The sequence below is a fragment of the Astatotilapia calliptera genome, chromosome 20, assembly GCF_964374335.1.
Source record: "Astatotilapia calliptera chromosome 20, fAstCal68.1, whole genome shotgun sequence".
NCBI lineage: Eukaryota > Metazoa > Chordata > Actinopteri > Cichliformes > Cichlidae > Astatotilapia > Astatotilapia calliptera.
In genome coordinates this window covers 3,140,390-3,165,590 of record NC_137441.1, presented here as the reverse complement: position 1 = coordinate 3,165,590, position 25,201 = coordinate 3,140,390, and the positions used below count along the sequence as shown (strand labels likewise).

The 25,201-nt window shown below is 42.4% G+C and overlaps 2 long non-coding RNA genes across 2 annotated transcripts in view; one reads left to right on the top strand and one right to left on the bottom strand.

Moving 5' to 3' along the window:
- Window positions 1-25,201, bottom strand: part of LOC145423319 (uncharacterized) — a 412,017-nt gene that overhangs the window by 265,203 nt on the left and 121,613 nt on the right. The window lies entirely within an intron of this gene.
- Window positions 7,653-14,654, top strand: LOC113013370 (uncharacterized). Its single transcript, XR_013904373.1, has 4 exons — window positions 7,653-8,427; window positions 8,531-8,902; window positions 9,207-9,240; window positions 11,765-14,654. It is a non-coding gene; the product is annotated as an uncharacterized LOC113013370 (long non-coding RNA).

Genomic DNA, 25,201 nt, shown 5'->3' with positions numbered 1-25,201 from the left:
CCCAGTGTTTCACGTTTCCCAGGTTTCCAGAGCTTAAGTCTAATAAATATTGTTAAACCACCTGCTGTCTCTGTCCTGCGCCTGAGTTCAGTTCGGCACAGACCACTCAGTCACGTGACAGTATTTTTATACTGGTTATTTCTGGTTTAAATAATAGTCCCATCCATGACACTGATAAAGAAACTAGAAGTTGTTAAAGCTAAAACACCTGGAATATCCCAGGATTGAAGGTATGTCATCAAAAAGATCATCTCAGAGAGAAAATTGTTGGAAATTGTTAGAGTTAACCACTGTGAAAATCTGCATGGGCTATGAGTTTAAATGTAAATCATTTTTGTTAACATAAAATTGGAAAGAATTTATCAATACTTTTATTTACAGTTTATAGTTAAAAACTCAGAACTGGGAGAAATCTCTTTACAGCAATAACAAGGCTAAAAATCAATGACAAGCGTCTGACCTTCGGACTGTAATGTTGTATGGTTGTGTGTCTTGTACCCTGGGTTTATGATTCCTATTGATTTTTGAGAATGATTCATGTTTGAGTTTTGTCTGGGGTTTTTTGTTTTGTTTTGTTTTTGTCTGTTTGTCACTTTATTTTCTGCTTTGGTTGTTTGGTTTCCATTTATATGTTGAGTCTTCAATCTGTGTTTTGGTTTGAGGCTGTGCTTAGTTAGTTCCCTTTGTGTTTTCATTCCGTTCCTTCTGTCTTGTATCTTATCTTTTAGTGATTCATTGTCTCGTCTAGTCCTTCTGTCTTCCCCTGTGTCAAATGAATTTCAGTCACTTTAGTTTTGTTTTACTTCCTGTTTTATATTGGTAGCTGTTTAATGTGTCCCTGTCTCATTATGTTAATTGTCTTCATCTGTGATCCCCATCTGTTTCCTCCTCCTTCATTACATGAATAAATTGAATTGGCTTACCTTCTCTTTATTTTTTCTTGTTCCCATTTTCTTGTTCTTTTCTTGTTCATCTTCCATGTATTTCTAAGATGTCCATCACTGTGTTTGCTGTGAATTTTCATTTCTATATCATTTCAGATCTTTGGATTAACAGGCTTTGTTCTTTAGACATTTATGGTTTTTTGGACTTTGAGCTGTTAGTCCAGACTAAACACAAAGTTTAATTCCTGTCTTCTGCATTTGTGTCTGCTAAAATTAATGGAAATCCACATGGCAAATTATGACAGATGTTGTCTGTGTGTCATTTCCACATAAATAAAGCTTTAACTATATTACAAACAGTTTTCTTTTTGTTATTTTCATTTGACTCACCATCCTACCAACCTGGAGCGTGAAGCAAATTACAGCATTAGCATAGAAACCATTTCCTGCATGCACTTTGCTTTTCCAGTCAGAAAAAAATTCAAATTTCTCTTACTGAAAAATTACTGTAGTTTCCATATAAATGAAACTAATTCTTTCACTGACACCGGTGACACCTGGAATAAGACATTTTTATTTAATCTGAAAAAAGAGGCCCAGAAAATAAACTTGTTGGTAGCAATAAATAATTTTTATTATATATATATTTTAAATTGTGCACAGATTACCAGGAGCACTTGTGGTTTGAATTCAAGTTTCTTAGGCCAAATGTTTCCTGTATGAACCTGATATTGCAGAAAAGCGAGTAATGGGGAGATAATATATTTAAAGCCAGGAAATCATCATGTCCTGTCAATTAATCTTTACACTATCTTGATCTTTTTCTCGCCTGCATTTCTAAAATCCACTCACCATTGCGCAAATGTTGAAAATATTTAAGCCACATTTAGATTCATGAGATAACATCATCTCTTAACCATGTTGTTTTCTGGGAAAACAATCATCTACGAAGATCACTGTGATGTCACCACACGTCATAAACTTAAAAACACGAGTAGGTGTTGTTGTGCAGGCAGAATAAATATCTTAAAAACAAGAACCACGCTGCCAAATAATCTTTCTTGTGAATATTTTGATGACTATTGTTCTTGACCTCTTGTTCAGATTAAGAAGTGAGAAGATATTGTATGGCTCCCAATAAATAAATAAATTGATGTAAAATAACCATTTGTCTTCCTTCATCTACATTAAAATAGATTTTTTCTTTTTCCTAGTAACATGTCATGGGTGTAACAAAGGTAATACTAGTGCTTTAATAAAAGGAATGACTTAGACTAGCTCAATGTGTCATGATCCTGGGTCATTTGAGTTTTCCGGTTTGAGTTTTCTGTTTTTTTTGTCATTTTGTATTATGTTTCGTGTTTAAGACCTCTTTGGAAGTCTTAAGTTGATTGTGTAGTGCCTAGGTTTTTTCTGTGTAGATTTTAATTGTTTTGTATTTCCACTTGTGGCTTGTTCCTCTCCTTGTGTTTCCCTCCTTCATGTGTATCTGTGTTTCCTCAGCCCGTCGTGTCTCTCTTTTTCTCTTGTGTTCCCTCGCTCCCTCTCATCTGCCCCGTCCCATCAGTTTCTGGGGTGAGGGGGGCTAGGGCCCGGTTGGTCCCTGCTCGGGTTTTCAGGCCGTTTGAGGGTTTGCCAGTCCCTTCACCCGTACAGGCTCCTCAGGTGGGCCCAGCAGTTGCTGATGCCTGTCACGGCTCCCAGGTTGACCGCGGCCATGTACCAGCTCACTCCTGCACCTGTAGCTACTCCTCGGGGAGGCGGGGGGAGTGACTGGTGTCCAGTCTGTCCCAGCACCTATGCCGGTCCCTGAGGTGAGGCGTGCCAGAACACAGCCGACCTATGCACCCATACCTACTCCTAGTGTAAAATCTGTGTGAAACTCTGCACTCAAGTTTCAACTTACAAGTTCGAATTTTGACCCTATTTTTCTTCCTTTCAGCTGATTGGTCAGTGTCATGTCAATCACAAATTGAACAATCCAGTCATAGAACAGGTGGGTTTGGCTGTCAGAGGGGCACTTTTTTGAACTGCAGGTCCTTGAAGGGTAATACAGTTTGAAGCTGAAAGATTTCTATGTAAATATCACATAAGGCTCATAAGCTGTTGAAAGGATACAGTTGTGGTATACCAGTGGTCAGATAAACCATTATTACTTTAGCATTACTTTGACTCAAAATCAGGGTTGATCCGGGACCACTGCTATGAGTCACACTATGCTGGGTGACCATATTTTGATTTCCAAAAAAGAGGACACTTGGCCCAGTCATGAAGAACTTTAATAATACTGTTTGCTTAGAGAATATTTGAACATATTTAAACGATGCCTTCTCTGTGCGGTTAATGAACGGTGAAATAAAAATGTCATATAGGCTTTAACATGTCAACAAGGGCAAAACAAAAAACAAAAAAAACCCTTTGGAATTAAATAATGGTACAGAAATAAGGCGTCATCTGTATGAGAAAAACTACCAGTACTGGGTCGGTACGAGGGAAATTTCTTTTGCAGTTCATCTGAAAACCTGCAGTTGCGCTTTGGCATCTTTTAAACATCATTATGATTTTTTGCCCACACACAAATCTTTTTTACACATACAAATCCTGATTTACAAGTACAAAATATTTATGACCACAATTTGAGCCTATACATGATAAACCTAATAAATGAAGAGGCGCACAGTGAAACTGTCAGGAGTTGTGTCGTGGACGAGAGGAAGAAGGAACCCAAACGCAGGACTCGCAGGTGGGTGAAGACTGGTGAGGATTTATTATAAGGAGTGGATGAACAGAAGGTAAACGGACACTGACTGGCTGGACAACTGAATGGCTGACTGAACTGAGGAAACGCACGGGAAGGACATCACATGAACATCAACATCATCAGTGACACGACAGAGAACTGGTGAAACCGAGGAACTTAAATACACAGGTTGAATGATGACAATGATTGGAAACAGGTGAGTACAGGGCTGAACATAATCTGACTAATGACGCGGGAGACAAGCTGACACGGGGAAAAAACAGGAAGTGAGGACATTAATGTGGCGAACTAAACTGAACATGAACAAACTGAAATCACTGGGTCAACGACCCAGGAACACTGACAGTACCCCCCCCCCCCCCCCTCCAAAGGCCGGCACCCGACAGCCAAAAGAAAAAAAAACCAGAACAGGGCGGGCGGAGGGGGCCCAGGACGGAGGGACGGAGTCCACACAGAGACAGTCCAGGCGGGCGACCACGTGGAAGGCAGCCGCGACCACTAAGCCGGTCCGGTGGGCGGCTGCGGCGGTCGAGGTGAGACTGTTCCGGTGGGCGGCCACGTGGTCCGCGGCCGAGACGAGACAGTTCAGGGGGCCGACCGTGCGGAAGGCAACGGCAGTGACGTGGACACAGTTCGGGAGGCCGACCGTGCGGAAGGCAACGGCGACGATGACAGCGCTGGTCTGGGGGCCGACCATGTGGAAGGCAACGGCGGCGACGTGGACACAGTTCGGGAGGCCGGCCGTGCGGAAGGCAACGGCGGCCACTCAGGCAGAGGCGGTCCGGGGGCCGGCCGTGCGGAAGGCAACGGCGGCCACTCAGGCAGAGGCGGTCCGGGGCCGGCCGTGCGGAAGGCAACGGCGGCCACTCAGGCAAAGGCGATCCGGGGGCCGGCCGTGCAGAAGGCAACGGCGGCGGCGAAGGAGACGACGGAGCAGTTCAGGGGGCCGACCGCGCGGAAGGCAGCGGCGGTTCTCCAGTGTTAGGCGTGCTGGCCATGGCCCGGTGGGCACAGGACCAGACGAGGCAGGATCAGGCGACGGCGGGGCCGGACCAGACGAAGCACAGGCCGGAGCTGCAGCAGGCGAAACAAAAGCCAAAAAGGCTGGGCCAGGCGAGGACGAAGGCTCTGAGGCTGGAGCTGGACCAGGCGGAGCAGAAGCAGAGGCAGAGGCCGGGCCGGGCGTGGGTGCAGCTGAGGCAGAGGCCGGGCCGGGCGTGGGTGCAGCTGAGGCAGAGGCCGGGCCAGGCGTGGGTGCAGCTGAGGCTTCTGGCTGGAGACAGGCAGGGCCAGTAGGCGCGGACGCCTCTGGCTGGAGACAGGCAGGGCCAGTAGGCGCGGAAGCCTCTGGCTGAGGAGCGGCCGGGCCAGCGGGTGCGGAGACCCCTGGCTGAGGAGCGGCCGGGCCAGCGGGTGCGGAAACCCCTGGCTGAGGAGCAGGAGAGCTCACAGCTGGCTCTGGGTGCTGTGGCTGCAGGTCCGGGAACTGAACGGGATGGTGGACAGGCGACTGGGAAACAGGAGGCGACTGGACTACAGGGCACTGGGCGGCAGACTGGACTGGCTGGAGGACGGGCGACCGGGGGACAGGAGCAGACTGGACAGGAGCAGACTGGACCGACTGGACAGGGGACTGAGCTACAGGAGACTGAAGGACAGGTGGAGACTGAGCTACAGGTGGCTGGAGGACAGGTGGAGACTGAGCTACAGGTGACTGAACTGACTGGAGGGCAGCAGGAGACTGGACAGCAGGTGAGTGAACTGACAGGAGTGAAAGCTGAACAGCAGGTGAGGGAACTGACTGGACTGAGGAGACTAATGGATAAACAGAGGTCGGTGAGGCTAATGGCTGAGCTAAAGAGTGAGCTAGTGAAGGGGACAACAGTGCAGCCTGGGCTAATAAAGCTGGGGCCTGAGCAGAGGACACCTCAGCTAGCCTAACCAGTGATAGTGCGAGGGCATGAAAAGCTGGATCAGGAGGTGGATGAAGAGGTGAAGTAGCAGGTGGACCGGTTAGCTCTTCCAAGCCTCCAGGGGGTCAAGCTGGGTTCTGGTTGCCCTCAGCCTGGGCGCTGGGACGGGCACGGAAGGTGGCTGGACACCAGTCACCCCCACCTGAGAAACAGAAGCAGGTGTGGAGGTAGACCGGGTCACAGCTGCCCTCCTCCTGGGGGCTGGCACTGGTGTGGGCGTAGGCTGGGCCCCCGTGCTGGTGGGAAATGGCTGAATAATGGGTGTGGAAATAGTGGCGGTGTGTGTGTTACTGGCAGGTTTATTGGAGGTTGTTCTGGTTTTTCTGCCATCACTATTTACAGTCTTTGGAGAAGAGCAGAAAAACTCTTCCCAGTCCACGTCCTCGTCTAGGAGGGAGACTCCCCATGAATCAGAAGTGGGTCTGTAGTGCGTTTCAAGTGAGTAATCAGATGGTGAGTGCAAAAAACAGTCACTGGAGCTCACCATCGGGAGTGGCTGAAAGTAGTCCGTTTTATGGTTTGTGTTTTTAGTAACTGTGGATTTCCTACACTGAACACATATGTTCCTTTTCCTGCATGCACTTTTTTTTTTGCATTGACAGAAAATTTGCGACTAATAAATTACTTTTTAGTTTCTAGCCTAATTATTTCATTGATATAATTTGTAACCTGGAACAACAGCTGAATTCAAGCTGCAAAAACACATGCTGCCAATAACTGGCAATAACAAGAAAAAAGAGAAAATCAATGTGCAAAAACGGAAGACTTGTGGTTTATGTTCAAGGTTCTCACGCCAAATGTTTCCTGTCTCACATATTTATACAAATTTGTGCATCACATCCTGTTAGTTTATCTTGGCACCATCTCTCTCCTGCGCTTCACTTAAGGAAATGTATTAGTATTCTACTGTTGCAGCTTCTTTGAAATATGCACTCTATATTGCTCTGGTCAATTATTTTCTCTATACAATTACAGAAACTTGCATGAAACATGTTGTCTAGAAATAGCTCAACACAATAACACTCTAATATCCACTGTGGCTCAATCTTTACTGTTGGGGTTTCTGAGCTCATACAGGTTCTCATTGTCCCTCTGTGCTCTGATATTTAAACTGTGGGGATTCGAGTGAGACTGATGCAAGTTAAAGTAAGTCATTAAGCTTTCTGTTTTATCTACAGGAGAAGGACACCTGTCAATACATGCCTGAAGTACATAAAAAGGGGGTTAGGGTCATGAATAAATAATGAGATCTATGGCCAAACTACTGTATTTGAATGCATTAGTTGCAGTTTGAATGGCTGTACCTAAAGCCAATGCACCTTGGTTGCACTGATTGAATTTATAGGATTATAAAACTTTATTAAATGTCTTGTTAAACAAAAAGCTTGAAATGCTTTTTGCATGACAGTCCAAATGATCCTGAAGTGAGTGCTGTTGAAAACACCTGATGGCATCATGTTGTGTTTGATTGTTAGGGAATTGGACTTTTATTATCCTCAAAAAATACAGGCATTCATGATTTACTGAGACTGCAGCAAATGAAAGAGGAATGAACAACTAAACTTATCATGTTTTCGATTGTTGTCCCTTTCTTTTATATAAGACCTTTTCCATTTTAACTTGAATTGTCAAGCTGCAAGTAAAAGAAATTAAAAATGATACGAGGCCTAAAGAGTAATGGAAAGTTAGAGAGAGGAGGAAACTCACAGTGTTATGACAGTTGAATATTATGAGAATACCCATAATCGCTGGTAATCAGGACCCTCTATCCTCTGTGAAAAGCATTTGCAGGGAGACAGTCTACTTTAATTTTTCCTCTCTTAAATTTAACTTTATGGTATAAAAGACATGGATTGATTTCAAAACCAACAATGTAATAGGTCAACCAGGCCTATTGCATTGCTAAGGAGTAACGAAAACTATGAACACAACAAACAGGTAACCGGAGATTGTGATAGCTGGTACGAAAAACGGGAAACAGATTTTGTGCCTACAGTCAGTCACACAAGGTGAATACGCCCACATAATCACACATTTTGTCACCTTACACCTCAGCTTGATCTGTACCCGCTCGCTGTTTGAGTGCTTTGGACATTTCGTTTTTATTTTTTTAATTAAAAAAAAGTCTGCGGTGACACGCCATCTCCTCACAGTATTAAGTGAAATAGAACAAGAGTGACTTTCGTTGACACGAAACTTTTAATTCTTCTGAAGTGAGTGCAGTTAAAACTCATAACGTCACGTTGCGTTTGCATCCTGCCACCGAACAGAGGGCTCATTTCATGGCTGCAATTGGACTGAGATATTAAGCTGAATTTCAAAGAGACTGTGATACCTGGTGTAATTTTACAGGACAGAAGCTGAAGCCCCAGCAGGCACCTAACTGCTCAAGATGTGGAAAAACCTCCTGCTTTCTGCAGTTGGTCCTGGAAAAATCGGCACCGTCGCGACAGTCATCGGGATATTCATTGCCACTGTTCTTCTGCAGACCGCGACGTGCGCTTGCAGCACTTTTGAATGTAATGAAATCGTCGTCGTGCCTTTTTTTTTAGTATTTTTCCTGGTGCTCCTGATAGACCAGACATTTCGGAGCACCGCGAAACATCCATCTACGTTTTTATGCCTTGTACTCAAGCGCGTTATCAGAGCGTTTCTAATCAGCCTGCTGTGGATTGTAGCATTGTTGGTTTTAACGGACTGGTATGGTTGTTGTAACATTGATGAAAACACGAGTAAGCTGTTCTGCAAATCTGAGAACCTCACAACCGAACAAGAAGCTCGAAAAGCTGAAGTGGAAATCAAGTCAAGGGTGAGGACTTTCTTGCTCTATGCTCATTCTGCTTTTTTAATGAAATTACAGCAAACACACATTAATGCTGTTATATTTTGCATGTTTGTTGCTTCTTTTTCAGCTTTCTGCTTACTCTCTGCTCCTGGGCATGACTGTTGTCGCTTTCTTCATGACTTGGAGTGGGTGGAGAAAATGGTTTGAAGAAAAATACAGTTGGTGCAACAAGAAAACTTTTTACTACAAACTGATTTTGGAAGAAGAGAAAAAAGTTCTGGAGGAGCTTTTGAGGAAAGAAGCAAATGAGACTTTGACTAAAGAAATCACGAGCAACATAAAAAGGAAAGACTGGGACGGCTGTTTTAACGTTGCTCAACAAATGATCAGTAATGCAAAACATCAAAAACCAGAAGCAACCAACCAGCAGATCAACTGGATCAGTGAGGGGAGCTCCAGCAGAGGGGGACAGCATCATCAAGCAGCAGCACATCAGCAGGTAAAAGGCTCTGTTATATACAGATGTTACAGCTGCCAGACTCTGTCAGTCTAAAATGGCAGAATTATTTTTTCTTGCGTTCTGATCTGCACAGGCACCCAGGTCACCATCATATGACTGCAGCTCACTATTAATAACTTTAACATATGATGTTGTAGTTTAGTCAAAAGTTAACTATAAACCCTAAAATACATTTGTGTGCAGAAACAAGATAAATGTCTTAAGCCGTTCCTTATTTGAACAGATGGATCTACACATATAATTTGACATAGCGTTTTTACTAATTCGTAAAACTCTTTTGCAGGCTCAAAACTATGAACTTGATGAAGTTGCACAAGGTAAACACACCAACACTCCTTAATTCACCACGCAGCTCTCATAAGATCAACTAAAGTCGCTTTCACTGCAATATACTAAAAACTTCACTGATTTGATGATGATGATCTTCCCAGTGACCACTAGAGGTCTCTGCTGTTCCTGTTTTCACTGAAACTCTCACATTAAGGGTTCAGGGCTTGCTTTGACCCAGCTCCATGCAACACTTGTTATGCATCTACCAAGCGAGCAGAGGGTTGAAATATCTTATATCTCATAGCTCATAATGAGGCTTTTAATATTGCGCTGGTGATGGTTGGAGTTCATTTTAATCACTTTAGAGATTGGCCACAATGTGTTACTGTATAAAATATTCATGCATGTTATTTGACTCCTACCCACCTGCTGCACCAGAACTGCCAGAATAACAGTTTTATTTCCTCAATAATAAAGTTACTATCAAAGCTCAGAGTGTAGCAAATTAAGCAAGTTACTTTTCAGAACCTCCCAGTCCTCTTATTTCCCCTTTTTCCTATCCAACGAATGTTGAATGTAAAAACCTACAGCTGCAATCGGGAGAGATACCAATAAAAACCAAAAAAGATCTGTCTTATCTTATAATAATGATGGATTGCATTTACAATTCCACTATTCATTTACACACTGGTGAATGCAAGCTACAGTTGTAGCCACAGCTGCCCTGGGGAAGAAACGACAGAAGCGAGGCCATATCAGAATCAGAATCAGAATCGAGTTTATTGGCCAAGTATATGTGCAGACACATACAAGGAATTTGGTTCCGGTAGATGGAGGCTCTCAAGCACAGCAATGTAAATCACACACACACACACACACACACACACACACACACACACACACACACACACACACACACACACACACACACACACACCTGTGTAAACCAACTATAAATAACGAATCTAAACTTATATACATAAAATACAGAAATGAATGAGGTGGAATGAATACTACAGAATGTACATAAGGTGCAGTTGCAGTCTGGCAGTGGGAGCAGTGTGTCAGGTCAACTGTTAAGAAGGGAGATGGCGAGGGGAAAGAAACTGTTCCTGTGTCGGGGGGTCCTGGTCTGCAGGCTTCTGTACCGTCTGCCAGAGGGCAGCAGATCAAAAAGTCTGTGTGCAGGGTGTGAGGGGTCTGTGATGATTTTCCCTGCCCGTTTCCTGGTTCTTGAGAGGTACAGATCCTGGATGGAGGGCAGGGGGGTGCCGATGATCCTTTCTGCTGCCCGTACAGTCCGCTGCAGTCTGCTCCTGTCCTGTTTAGTGGCTGCTCCATACCAGACTGTGATGGAGGAGCACAGGACAGACTCAATGACCGCAGTGTAGAACTGGATCAGCAGCTCCTGTGGGAGACTGTACTTCCCCAGTTGTCTCAGGAAGTACATCCTCTGCTGGGTCTTTTTGAGGATGGAGTTGATGTTGGTCTCCCACTTCAGGTCCTGGGAGATGGTTGTACCCAGGAACTTGAAGATCTTCACAGTCGACACAGGGCTGTCTGATATGGTGAGGGGGAGCAGAGTTGAGGGATGTCTCCTGAAGTCCACTGTCATCTCTACAGTCTTAAGAGTGTTCAGCTCCAGACTGTGCTGACGGCACCAGAGTACCAGCCGCTCAACTTCCTGCCGGTATGCAGACTCATCACCATCCTGTGTATGTATCACGCCATCGGCCCCTCTGGCCATCACCAGTAGGCAGTAGGTGAAGTGTCTTGCCCAAGGACACAATGACCGAGACTGTCTGAGCCGGGGCTCGAACCGGCAACCTTCCGATTACAAGATGAACTGCCAACTCTTGGGCCACGATCGCCCCTGTGGTCTCCATCCTTTTAACTCTGTGACTCTGTGGACAGGTAATTTCCTTAGGGATTAATAAAGTATAGTGATTCTGATTCTGATTCAGCTAAACCTGAAATAGTTAGTACAGTTGAAGTCTGGACCATTAACAGTAACTCAGTAAAACATCTCTATAGCAGAGATGTTGTAAGACGACCATCATATATGAGTGAGGCAGAAATGAAATCAAATTATAAATATTTAAAATGGGGAAGCATTTTATTCCAGTAATGACAGAAATAATGAATTGTTCTACAAAAAATGAGGTGTTACAGCCCGTTGGTAGGTTTAGTTCTTTTTTACATGTTGCCATGGTGAATCATGTTATCAGAGCTCCTCTCATGAATCTTTTCCTCTTCTAGTCATCCATGTACTTAACTCAGCATGCTTCCTGTAACAGGGTTCAGAATTCAGAATTTTAGAAGATCACAAAACACCCACTGTCCTGTAGACAGCTCAGTAAATGACTCCTCAGGCTCAAGTTAAACAGTCAAACCATTTCCAGTATATCTTTGTTTTATGTTCATTTCTTGGATTTTCATTTTTCAAGACTTGTTTATTTTCATTCAGTTAAACAGTTCATTTTAGTTTTCACTACAGTTTTAAATGTAATCATTTTGCTCTGTACAGACACAATTCTTTGGTTTCTGACAAAAATATTTTCCACCCTGTAGAAAACACAGACACCATGCCGTTATTTAACGAATCCGCCTGAAAGAACACAGTTGACACAGTGACGCAGCTCCAGAAACAACGCAAGCGACCACAGACAAGTTATACACCTTGACAGAGTGGGCGCTCCTTGTCATCACAGCTGAGAGGGGATAAAAAGTCTTAATGTTCAGCCTAATGTGATTAAAAATAATCAGAGTGCTAAAACAGAACTTTTCCCCTTTTCCCTAAAATCTAAGTTTGATCGACATATTAATGAGAAAAGTTGTTTGAGTAGTAAAAATGACTGTTCTAATGTCATTGTTGTGTGTGTGTGTGTGTGTGTGTGTGTGTTAGTGGCTAGATCCACTGATCTCAATGAATGCCCGACTTTTAAATCGATTTAATAAAAAAGTTGTATGAAATAAACAGTGAATAACAAACAGAGTTTTAAAAAGGATGCAATCCTCAGTATTTGAATTAAAAAGGGATTATGTTACAATGAATGTTCATGTGAAAATGTGCTAAAGACAAATCTAATTGAAATAGAATTACATGAACTGAGGCTACGTCCACACGTACACGGGTATTTTTGAAAACGGAGATTTTCCATTTTCGTTTTAAAAAATAATCCCGTCCACATGTAAACGCAGAAATGAAGGAAAACGCTGCTAAGAACATGCCAAAGCAGCAGGTGGCGCTAGATTCCTAACCGTGCAGAAATGTTGGCCAATCAGAAGTCTAGAAGCCTCGGTGGGAAAAAGTAAACAAAGCTGGGGCATAGAAGCAGAACCGAGTCGTATGTGTGGAGGGACAGTAACTGTGTGTATATGTAAGCATTTAAACACTGCAGAGAGTACAATTAACAGTAACAGTATTGTAGAAATTCATTTCACCGAAACAATAACGTGGCGCACAGTGTGACGTCAAAATAGGCGCACACCTTTGACGCTGCGTTTTCTCCGTTTTTCTCGTCCACACGTAAATGCAAAAACTGAGTTTTCAAAAATATCCACCCTGGCCGGAGTTTTTAAAAATCTTCGTTTTCAGTGACCAAAAACGCCGTTTACGTGTGGACTAAAGGTGCAAACGCATAGAAAAATCTGCGTTTTCAAAAATACCCGGGTACGTGTGGACGTAGCCTTAGTGAAACATGAAGTGATGACCGAATATTTATATGTGATGTGAATTCTGTTATGAATGACAAAGGAAAAATGATGACCTGATTTTAAAGTTTAAACTTGGTGTTAAATCTTCTACGTCAGCTAGACAGAGATACGATGATACAGTGTGGCTGGAATGATGGATCTAATGAATGATTAGATGTTTGTAATGTGACTGGATGTCCCGAAGGGTGAAGCTGGATTCCATCTCTGAAGATGTGACATTCAGTGGCAGAGGGGGACGTAAGGGTCAGCATTAGCATTAGCTCAGAGTAGGTTAATTAGATAAGTGTAATTCAGATGTTTTCATTCATGTTTTATGATTTTTACTATTTGATTTTGCTTTTGTTTTGCTCTCACTAAATTGCTTTATTAAAATTTCCTGCAGCTAAAACCTGTAATTGTGGATATTCACTTTTAAAGTCTTTGTGAAAGAGTAAAACTCTTTATCAGTGCAAATTGCTCCAATGCTTTACATTACAACATCTGATCACCTTCCCTCAAGACTTGCTGTTCAGGCCTCTAAAGTCCCATGACTGATTGGGACAGTATAGGATTTGATCTGCAAGGCTACTCAGGTGTGGTCATCTTATCATCTTAACACGGGGGACACATGGACAATTTCTAGGTAGTTAGTGCTGGGCGAGTCCCCTCACCCGCATTGGCTCCAGCTGACCTCTGCATTATCAACTGTCTAAGATTCATAGGATGAGACATTAGGGGTTTTAATCACTGAAATATTTGCAAGTTAGCTGAGTGATGCAATCTGTCTTTATAATCTTTGTCAGACTGTGTTTGATAAATCTAAAGAAATGTTTCTTACATGCTTCATATTCTCTGGAGCCTATTGACCAATCAGCTTTCACATGAACATGCTTAATGACATATAAATAAAGATAAATAGATAAATAGATTAAAATAACAGACTATGTATAATATGCTAAACTGCTGAACAAAATTCCCAACATCCCCATTCATGAATCATTATTGTTTATTACAGTGAGTGAAAAGAAACAATACGCTCAGCCTGAAAACAACCAATGACAAAAGTACAGAAAGTCATTTATTAATATCAGTTCTTTGTTCCTTCCCTCAAATACAACCCACATGTGTGTACCCCTACAGGTGGCAGGAAACAACTTAGACTTACGCTTAGAGACTTACAGCATTGTGCAGTTTCTTGCACAGCGAAACTGGGAAACCAGAGTGATACACCTGCTGCTGTCAGACCTGCAGGTATCAGGCTGTGATCTTCTCCTTTATAGTGGACAGAAATTTTGGGAGTGGCACAAATAATTTGTGTGGCATCTTATTGAATGCAGAACAGCTGATTGTTCTGTAAATAGTTTGAAATGGTTATAAAAAAAAAGGGTAAATGTCATGGTCCTGAGTCTGACAGCTCAGTGTTTTGTGTTTCTTCATATTATTCCTTGTTCTTGTTTATTCTGTTATGTCTTTGGGTTCGGTTTGCCATTCGTTAGGGGTTTGTTTTGTGCCTGCCTGCTCCCACTTCTCTGTGTTCCCTCTGTCTGTCCATGGTGTCACTGTGTCTGCTTGTGAGTCTGTCTGTTTAGTGCAGTGTCTTGTCTGGTTCTCTGTGTGAATCTCCCTCCGTCATCCCGTGAATTCTGCCTGCAAGTTGCTTTCTCTCGTGTTTAGGTTTAAATTTAAGTTGTGTTTTTTGCCACACTCCCCTTTTGTTTGTTATCACTCGGGTTCTGTGTCAATAAAGCTCTCTCACTTCACTGCATATCCGCATCTTGGGTCCTTTGTTAAATTCACAGTAAAAGGTAAATGGATGCAAATAACTTTGTTGTTTGCAAAACTTGTGCATATGATTTTAAAATTTACAATTTATATTTGCATTTAAAGTTATGAAATATGATTCAGTAAACACGTTTGTGGTTGTTACAGTAAAAAAAAACTATTTCTACTCGGATTTAATGTTTTTTGTCTGATTTTAGACCAATTGTGTTAATACAGTATGTCAAATTGAAAACATAATTGTACTTTCAGACACGTGAGGTTGAGCTGAACAGAATGATACCAAACAAGGCAAATAAACAGTTTTTAAAGGTGAAATGTAGAGGAAACATCAAAAGTAGTTTAAAAAAATGGCCAATTACATCCTGGACCCCAGAGGGTTAAATATTTTTTTTGAAAGTAACGCAATAGTTACTTTCAAGTATTTAATTTCTTTTAGAATCTTGTAACTCAGTTACCTTTTTTGAAAAAGTAACTAGTAACTATAATAATTACTTTTTCAAAATAACTTGCTCAACACTGCTGTAGATGTCCCTCCAAGACATCTACAGGAAGCGCTGCCTGAGGAAAGCGGGGAGGATCATCAAGGACTCCAGTCACCCCAGCCATAAACTGTTCAGACTGCTTCCATCAGGAAGGAGGTTCTGCAGCATCCGGTCCCGTACCAGCAGACTGAGAGACAGCTTCTTCCACCAGGCCATCAGACTGCTGAACACGTCATAGACACCTCAGCTTCACTACTGGAACTTCAACACTATGCACTCCACACTGTATATAAATGCCACTTGTTTTGCACATATTCAACTCTGTATATTTTTATATATTTTATTTATTTATTTATTTTTACTATTTAATTTGTAAAAATGTGTATACACACACACACACACACACACACACACACACACACACACACACACACACACACGTAGGACAATATTTAGTATACACATCCAGAAATGCATACACTATTATATATTGTACATATATTTATTAGTTTCAGATTAGCCATTCTTGTATTTTGCTCGTTTGTGTTGTTGTGTTTGCACATCTCTGTTGCTTGTGGGGCTCGCACACAAGAATTTCACTCGCATGTGCTGTGCCAGTGTGCCTGCACATGTGATGTGACAATAAAAGTGATTTGATTTGATTTGATTTGATTTGAAGTCAGCGCTTTAAGAACAGGAATGGCTTAAATTTGCTAAATGGTGTCATTAGTTTTTCATTTGTATTTCTAGTGTTGAAACAGTGACAAATGGCCACTGCACTGATGATGGGTGATGTAGGTTTAAATCTTTGATGTTTAGTGGGGTGGCTGTAGCTCAGGTGGCAGAGCAGGTCAGCCACTAATCAGAAGGTTGGTGGTTCGATCCCAGGCTGCATGCCAAATATCTTTGGGCAAGATACTAACCTCGTGTTTGCCTACTGGTGGTGGTCAGAGGGCCCGGTGGCTCCTGTGTCCGGCAGCCTCGCCTCTGTCAGTGCGCCCCAGGGCAGCTGTGGCTACAATGTAGCTGCCATCACCTGTGCATGAATGGGTGAATGTAGTGTGAAGCGCTTTGGGGTCCTTAGGGACTAGAAAAGCGCTATACAAATGCAGGCCATTTACCTTTATATGTCACTGATTAGCCAATCAGTATTCAACAAAACACATCAAGTATGAAGCTACATGCTGTTGTTTTTTTTAACACGACTAGGTTTAAAGAGACCTAGTCGTGTCTCTTTAAACCGGCTTTAGAAATTGTTAGAGATGAGCAGATTCACCAATCTGCAAAAAACCCTGTCTACAAATTGTTTTGTCTAATTCATTTTCTACAGTGCAAAATGTTTTCAAAAGATTCTAAAAATCAGGAGAAATCAATGCGCACAGACATAAGGCCAAAAATCAACACTGGATGCCAATGAGCTTCAGACACTTCAGCCACACTGCACTAAATACATCTAAAAATGCAGGTTTAAGCCTGCAGAAAGGAAGTCTGGTACGATACACAATCTGTATATTTCAAGTTATTCTAAATAGTCTTACCATTGAAACATCTTTCAGTATCCTGCTCTGTTTGCACACTACAACCTGGGTTATCCACTTATCTGTACCTTCATTTTAATAACTGTACAGTTCTGTTTTGGTAACTATTGTCCATGATGTAAATATATAAAAAATGTGTGTGCTTCTTTCCATGTCCTGTTTCCTGTTCTGTTTGTAAATGTGTCTTTTTGCTGCAGTTACAACAAATTTTTCCCCTTGTAGGACAATTGAAGGATGATTCTATTCTATTCTATGTGAGCTTAATTCAGAAACACCAACATTGTTTCTTTGCAAAACCTCATAAAATGGACTGAGGCAAAATGGCAAACAGTCAGAAAACAATGGGACAATACTCCTCTCCCAATGGTCCAGTAACCGGTGTCCTTGGTTCCCAGATGTTTACACACTGCTGACAAAATAACAGAGGATGCTGCAGTGGTGAACATGGCTCTGTTCCATGCATCCATGTATTTTTAAATACAATTTAGTGGCTGGATTGATTTAAAAACCAAAAATGCAATGAGTCAGCCAGACCTGGAAAGATTTTCAGCGTAAAAAACACCCATAAACACATCACAAGGGTAACCAGACACTGTGATAGTTGGTATGAAAAACAGGAAACATTTGTCTTCCTGTGGTGTTGGAGTTGTGTGAGAAGAGTCTTCTGTGTAAAACATTACCAAATACAAAAACTGTAAGCCTGACTTGCTGCTGCAGTTAATTGTGATAAAAAGTAATTAACCATCAATGACACCCTGACACTTTGTGACAGCCAGCCCCATAGTGGGGTTGTTTGCCAAAGGTTTTCTATATCTATTATGGCCCTTATGACAGGTAGAAAACAGATCTGACTCCTTAATACAATCACAGATTTTAACAATAGTGTCATCTGTTAGGCACAAGTCATTTTTTAAAAGTGAATGCAATTTACCTAAAGCATAATGCTGGCCCAACCCATGCACGTTTTGCATCTCTTCAACAATTGTCTGTATTGTTGAAGCTGGAAGGAGCAGCTGTCCTTGCAGTTTTAGGTAAAACAAACACACATTCCTGAGGAAGGCCTCACTGAAATTCTGTGGCAGTTCAGTGCCTTCATTTGTTGTTGCCTCATTTAAGCTATGTGGAGCATCTTCACCTGCAAATACAGCAGAAGACTGAGGAAGTGTCCCCCTATACATGTCGCTTATGCTTTCAACAGAACATTCTCTATGTTTTCTGGACATATGAGCAGTAAATGATGATTTCACAGAGAACATACTTTTACAACCAGTTACTGGACATGCCACAGGTCGACCCTCCACTATATGCTGTGTTAACATAGCATAGCATAACATCTTTATTTATAACGCACTTTACATCCAACAATGTTGACCAAAGTGCTGCAAATATAAAACAGAGAGGAAACAGTTTAAATTACATATAAAATATCTTAAAATTAAAAATAATATGATCAATAAGAAACGTATTAAGAGACATCAACAAGTCCTGCTGTGCTAAAAGCCAAGGTAAATAAATATGTTTTAAGACGTGATTTAAAAACAGATAAGGAAGGTGCCTGTCTAACATGTAAAGGCAACTCATTCCACAATTTTGGTGCTGCCACAGCAAACGCCCGATCCCCTCTGAGCTTACGATTAGTCCTGGGCACGCTCAGGAGGAGCTGGTCTGCCGACCTGAGGGACCGGGAAGGTATGTATAAGAAATCAGAAATCAGAAAGGGGTTTATTGCCAAATGTTGAGCAGGTTTACAACATTAGGAAATTGCTGCGGTGCTTCAGTGCAAACATAGTGTCATAAATAGCACTTAAATAGACATGAAAAAATAAAAGTAGGAATAAGAATTAAAAGTGCTACGTAGAAAGATATGTGCATGAGATATACATGAGATATATACATGAGAATAAGAATTAGAGTGCCACGTAGAAAGATATATACATGAGTGCAGGTGGTGATCAGTGCCAAACATGAAATGATGCAGTGACACAGCGTAGGGTCATGTGTTAGTGGCGGGGACAGTCATATGGTTATTGTTCATGTGTCCCACAGCAGAGGGGAAGAAACTGTTCTTATGGCGAGAGGTTCTGGTGCGAATGGACCGGAGCCTCCTGCCTGAGGGGAGCAGGTCAAACAGACTGTGTCCAGGGTGAGAAGGGTCAGCTGAGATCCGGGCTGCACGCCGCAGTGTCCTGGAGGTGTACAGGTCCTGCAGAGATGGGAGTCTGCAGCCAATCACCTTCTCAGCAGAGCGCACAACACGCTGCAGTCTCTGTTTGTCCCTGATAGTGGCTCCAGCGTACCACACGGTGATGGAGGAGGTGAGGATGGACTCGATGATTGCAGTGTAGAACTGCATCATCGTCCGTGTTGGCAGGTTGAATTTCTTCAGCTGCCTCAGGAAGTACATCCTCTGCTGGGCTTTCTTGATGACGGAGGTGATGGTGGGCTCCCACTTCAGGTCCTGGGTGATGGTGGTACCCAGGAAGCGGAACGAGTCCACAGAGGTGATGGGGGTGTCAGTCAGGATGATGGGGGGGAGTGGGGCTGTGTGCTTCCTGAAGTCCACAATAATCTCCACTGTCTTCTGGGCATTCAGCACCAGGTTGTTGTGGCTGCACCAGGACACCAGACGTTCAACCTCCCTCCTGTAGGCAGACTCATCCCCGTCCGAGATGAGCCCAATGACGGTGGTGTCATCTGCAAACTTGATTAGCTTGACAGACTGGTGGGTGGAGGTGCAGCAGTTGGTGTACAGGGAGAAGAGGAGAAAGAACACAGCCCTGAGGGGAGCCGGTGCTGATGGTCCGGGAGTCCGAGACATTCTTTCCCAGCCTCACGTGCTGCTTCCTGTCCGTCAGGAAGTCAGTGATCCACCGGCAGATGGGATCAGGCACATTCATCTGGGAAAGCTTGCCTCGGAGATGGTCTGGAAGGATGGTGTTGAAGGCAGAGCTGAAGTCCACAAACAGGATCCTGGCGTAGGTTCCTGGGGAGTCCAGATGCTGCAGGATGAAGTGTAGGGCCATGTTGATGGCGTCGTCTACAGACCTGTTGGCTCTATATGCAAACTGCAGGGGGTCCAGGAGGGGGGCCGTGAGGGTCTTGAGATGGGAGAGAACTAGGCGTTCAAATGACTTCATGACCACAGATGTCAGAGCCACGGGTATGGATGAAGAAGCTCAGAGAGGTACACAGGGGCAGCATTTGACAAACATTTAAAAACAAATAAAAGCAGCTTAAAATGGATCCTAAAATGCACGGGCAGCCAATGAAGTGAATATAAAACTGGGGTGATATGCTCGTATCTACGAGTGCCAGTTAAAAGGCGTGCAGCAGCATTCTGGACTAACTGCAGTCGAAAAACAGAAGATCGACTCACCCTAAAATAAAGAGAATTACAGTAATCCAGCCGAACGGTTACAAAAGCATGGATTACTGTTTCAAATTGCTGTCTCGTAAGAAAGTGCTTAATTTTGGCCAGTTGCCTCAGATGAAAGAAACTAGACCTTACAACCAACCCGATCTGGCTTTCAAGCTTAAGCTCAGGATCCATTTTAAAACCCAGATTAACAATCTCTGGTTTACAGAATGATTTCAGGGATTGCAAATCAACACACGGAACAGCAGTGGAGGCAGGTCTGAACACCATTACTTCAGTTTTAGAATCATTAAGACAAAGAAAGTTTAGCGACAACCACGACTTGACGTCCTTGTAATGGAGACCAGGGGTTCCATTACCTGGTCGGTATGGTTAATAATAAATTGTTGGATTGGGAATTTAAAATAGGGTAATAAAGGAAACACATTAGATCTTTTGGAGTCTTTTATTAGGTTATTTGATATACAATTAAATTGACAGCTTGTAACAGAAAAGAGACAGGGGGACTGGCCATCCTACCTGTGTCGGAGAAGAGCCAAAGTTAGAGCTGTTTGCAGTTAATCATTTATCAATAACCTAAACGTATGTGAAATGAGAACTTGTAAAGGTACTCACCTGTCCTAGTTGCTTCTTGCAGGATGTGGAGCAAAAGAGTGAAAGCGGCTCAATCACCTGTTTAAGAGCTCTTGGAGCAGACCAGTGTGCCAGGTTAGGGAGTATGGATAAAGAGGGTTTTAATTTAGATAGAAATGGGTGAAGCTTATGTTATTGGTTTGTTTATAGTATGTGTTGGAAATATGTATATGTTTGTGATGTGCTTTAATGTTATTGTATGTTTGTTTGTGTGGAGGGTTATGTGTCCATTTTGATTAGTTAACCCCCATACTTGGGCTATTCCAGATGCTCACCTGAAAAGGTAGAGTATAAAAGGAAGCCATTTTGTTTAGTTGTAGTTAGTGTTTGTGCTGTTATCATGCTCCTTCTTTAATAAAGTACCAATCCATGGATGTCTTTTACTCCAGTCTCGCGTCATATTATTGGACAGAACCTATGACCGCCGGCCAAAACTGACAAGTGGTGTCAGGAGTGCTGCCTCTAATGAATGAGGTAAATATGATGACGAGAAGTGGAAAGAAGAATGACAGTAATGAAGTGGCAGAGGATGGTGAAGGTGCTACAGCTGATCCAGTGGCTAAAGCAGGAGCTAAACCTGGCGATAGACTGGATGAACTGACAGCTCTGGTGAAATCATTGATGCAGTCTCAAGCAACAAGAGACCAGAGAATGGACAGAGAGTCTAGATACTCCACCGTGGAAAAGGAGTGTCTTGCTATGAAGTGGGCAGTGGAGTCACTGAGGTACTATCTTCTAGGCAGACATTTCACCCTGGAGACAGACCACCGTGCCCTTCAGTGGCTGCACAAGATGAAGGAGAACAACATGCGTGTTGCGAGATGGTATTTGTCATTGCAACCCTATGATTTCACAGTGCGGTATCGTCCAGGCAAATCTAACTGTGTTGCAGACTGTCTTTCACGTATGTATGAAGATTGAAGTACAGTGGTCTAAGGAGAAGGGGGGAGGAAATGTAATGGAGACCAGGGGTTCCATTACCTGGTCGGTATGGTTAATAATAAATTGTTGGATTGGGAATTTAAAATAGGGTAATAAAGGAAACACATTAGATCTTTTGGAGTCTTTTATTAGGTTATTTGATATACAATTAAATTGACAGCTTGTAACAGAAAAGAGACAGGGGGACTGGCCATCCTACCTGTGTCGGAGAAGAGCCAAAGTTAGAGCTGTTTGCAGTTAATCATTTATCAATAACCTAAACGTATGTGAAATGAGAACTTGTAAAGGTACTCACCTGTCCTAGTTGCTTCTTGCAGGATGTGGAGCAAAAGAGTGAAAGCGGCTCAATCACCTGTTTAAGAGCTCTTGGAGCAGACCAGTGTGCCAGGTTAGGGAGTATGGATAAAGAGGGTTTTAATTTAGATAGAAATGGGTGAAGCTTATGTTATTGGTTTGTTTATAGTATGTGTTGGAAATATGTATATGTTTGTGATGTGCTTTAATGTTATTGTATGTTTGTTTGTGTGGAGGGTTATGTGTCCATTTTGATTAGTTAACCCCCATACTTGGGCTATTCCAGATGCTCACCTGAAAAGGTAGAGTATAAAAGGAAGCCATTTTGTTTAGTTGTAGTTAGTGTTTGTGCTGTTATCATGCTCCTTCTTTAATAAAGTACCAATCCATGGATGTCTTTTACTCCAGTCTCGCGTCATATTATTGGACAGAACCTATGACCGCCGGCCAAAACTGACAGTCCTCCAGACATGTTTGTAAACAATTTACAGACGACCCATCTTTCTTTTTAAGAGGAGCATAAAACTGGCAGTCATCTGCATAACAGTGAAACGAGAGTCTGTGTTTTCTAAAAATTGAGCCCAATGGAAGTAAATAAAGTGAAAACAGGATAGGGCCCAGAATGGAACCCTGTGGTACTCCATGAGACAACGGAGCACGGGAGGACTCACAGTTTCCTAAGCGAACTGAAAAGGTTCGGTTTGTTAAGTAAGACCTGAACCATTTCAGAGCCACACCTGTTTTACCGACACACTGCTCCAAACATGAGATTAAAATTTCATGGTCTACAGTGTCAAATGCAGCAGTTAAATCGAGTAAAATAAGAATGACACTTTCACCAGAATCACATGATAAAAATATATCATTAAAAATTCTTAAAAGTGCTGATTCAGTGCTATGCATTGCTTTAAAACCAGATTGAAAAATCTCCTGAACATTTTGTGCATTCAAGTATGAGATCAATTGGTCATATACAATTTTTTCCAAGACTTTAGATAAAAAGGGCAGCTTAGATATTGGTCTAAAGTTCTCAACAGCGTTTGTATCTAGCCCAGGTTTCTTAAGAAGTGGTTGCACAATTGCATCTTTGAAATTCTTTGGAACCATACCTGAAGTAAGGCTGCTATTTAAAATGCAGCCTTACTTCAGGTAAGGTGTTAAGGTGTTAAGTGGGATATAAGTTCTTTCACTGTGTGAAATTGGCGCTCACAGAGTGTAGTGGCCAGTGTTGGGGAGTAACGGAATACATGTACCGCCGTTACGTATTTAAAATACAAAATATGAGTAACTGTATTCCGTTACAGTTACCGTTTAAAAAGGTGGTATTCAGAATACAGTTACTTTGTTGAAATACATGGATTACACTGTGGTACTTTCCTGTTTCATATTGTTGCGGGTCAGGACTGTTTGGGTTTTGTTTGACAGCTACGCTCTGTTGTTCCAGGCGGCAGCGTTATGGTTGCCATGGTTACAGGGCGACGCTCTCTCTCTCTCTGCGACTGTGTGTTTCCTGGGTGAGAGAGCGCCTTTTCGTTGTTGTTGTTGTTGTGCTAAGCTAACAGGCAGAATGCTACAAGCATAGCTCTAAAGAATGTAGCATCATGGGCAGTGTAGTCCGTGTTGCGGGGAGAATGGACTGCCATACACATTATGGGTCTGTGAACGCGAGGAGGGAGAAAAAGGGAAGTGGAAAGGTACGAGTTGTCATCGAGCAAAAACGGGAGCTGGACGCATGTAAATATAATAATAACCACTGCAGCCAAGAAGAGTGCCTGACGAGCCCAGTTGTAAGTAAGCTGTTAAGACTCGACTGTACACCGTGTTTGTGTTTTCCTCCGAAAACAATAAGCTCCGTTGGAGCAGTCCTTTAACGCCTCTCTGTCTCTCGCAAGAAAAGTTGACCCACACAACAAAGTAAAGCTATTTTTTGGCTACGAGCAGACATGGACCCCGCCGTATTAGTCAGAGGTCCCTTTACTACAGTTCGGAGTCGCGGACCTTCAGTGATAGTAATAAATCACACAGCAATAGTACATTCATGTAGTTGTAAAAAGCATGATAATATATTAAGTAATCCAAAGTATTCAGAATACGTTACTGTCATTGAGTAACGTAACGGAATACGTTACAGAATACATTTTGGGGCATGTATTCTGTATTCTGTAATGGAATACATTTTAAAAGTAACCTTCCCAACACTGGTAGTGGCACATTTCAAGTCCGTAAAAATGGCGCTACCAGCAATAGGGGGTGCAGGTACATTGTGAACCTGATAGAAACGGGCTTTAAAGGCTGCGTAAGCATAAATGTACACCTGCATTCACTACCGACGCATTTGAAAAAATGATGGGGGTCATTCCTGTGAACTCTACAATGCAGCACATAACCCCTCAACGTCTTCAGCGTTTTGTTGCAAAAAGAGCACGAAATCATTGTAGCTGTCGACAGCACATTTGCTTTAGGTTACTAACCTCCTGTGACCTTTCAATAAGCACTGCTTGAAAACAGCATGGAAAAAATAGGACTAGCCTATTTCTCGGTCAGACGCCATTAATACTATTACTGGAAAACATACTCTCATGTATTTAAAGATAACAGAAAATGCAATGTTAGCTTACCAAAACTTTTGCTTGTGCTAAAATAGCTGAATATCTCAATGTATACACATCTCCACCACTCTGCTCGCAGACTGAGCGCGTAAAGGCACGAGCCGCCAAGCTTGCTACTCCCGCAATAATTTAAGTAGTCCAATCAAAGAACAGAAACAAACTCTCACGCTCAGTGATTTGCCAAGGTAGAGCTCGTGTAGTTTTAAATACTAACACACTTTGGGCAATTAAGAAAAAATAAATATTTGAGCAAATGATTAATTTAACTTTTACTAAATCTGGCTAAAATTGATTGAACATGGTGCAAAATTAAAGAAATGACTAACATGGAGGAGATGACCAGCTGTCTATTTGAAAGATAATCAGCCCAGCACAGACTCTAGTCTGGCCCACTGGCCAGCTTTGGAAATTTGGATTTTAACAAGTTTTGGATTTTTCTCCCACTGAAAAAGACCTTCCCCATAGCCATTCATACTACAGCAAAGTAATAACAACTAAATGAAAGAAAAGTTCCTGTCTTTTCACTGTCTATAAAAAAACAGGACATTTTCTATGAATCAACAAATCCTTTCTATTTTATAATTACATGACAGTCTGGCCAGTGGGCTGCCATAACTTTTAGGTCATTTTTAACATTTATTTATTACAGTTTAAGA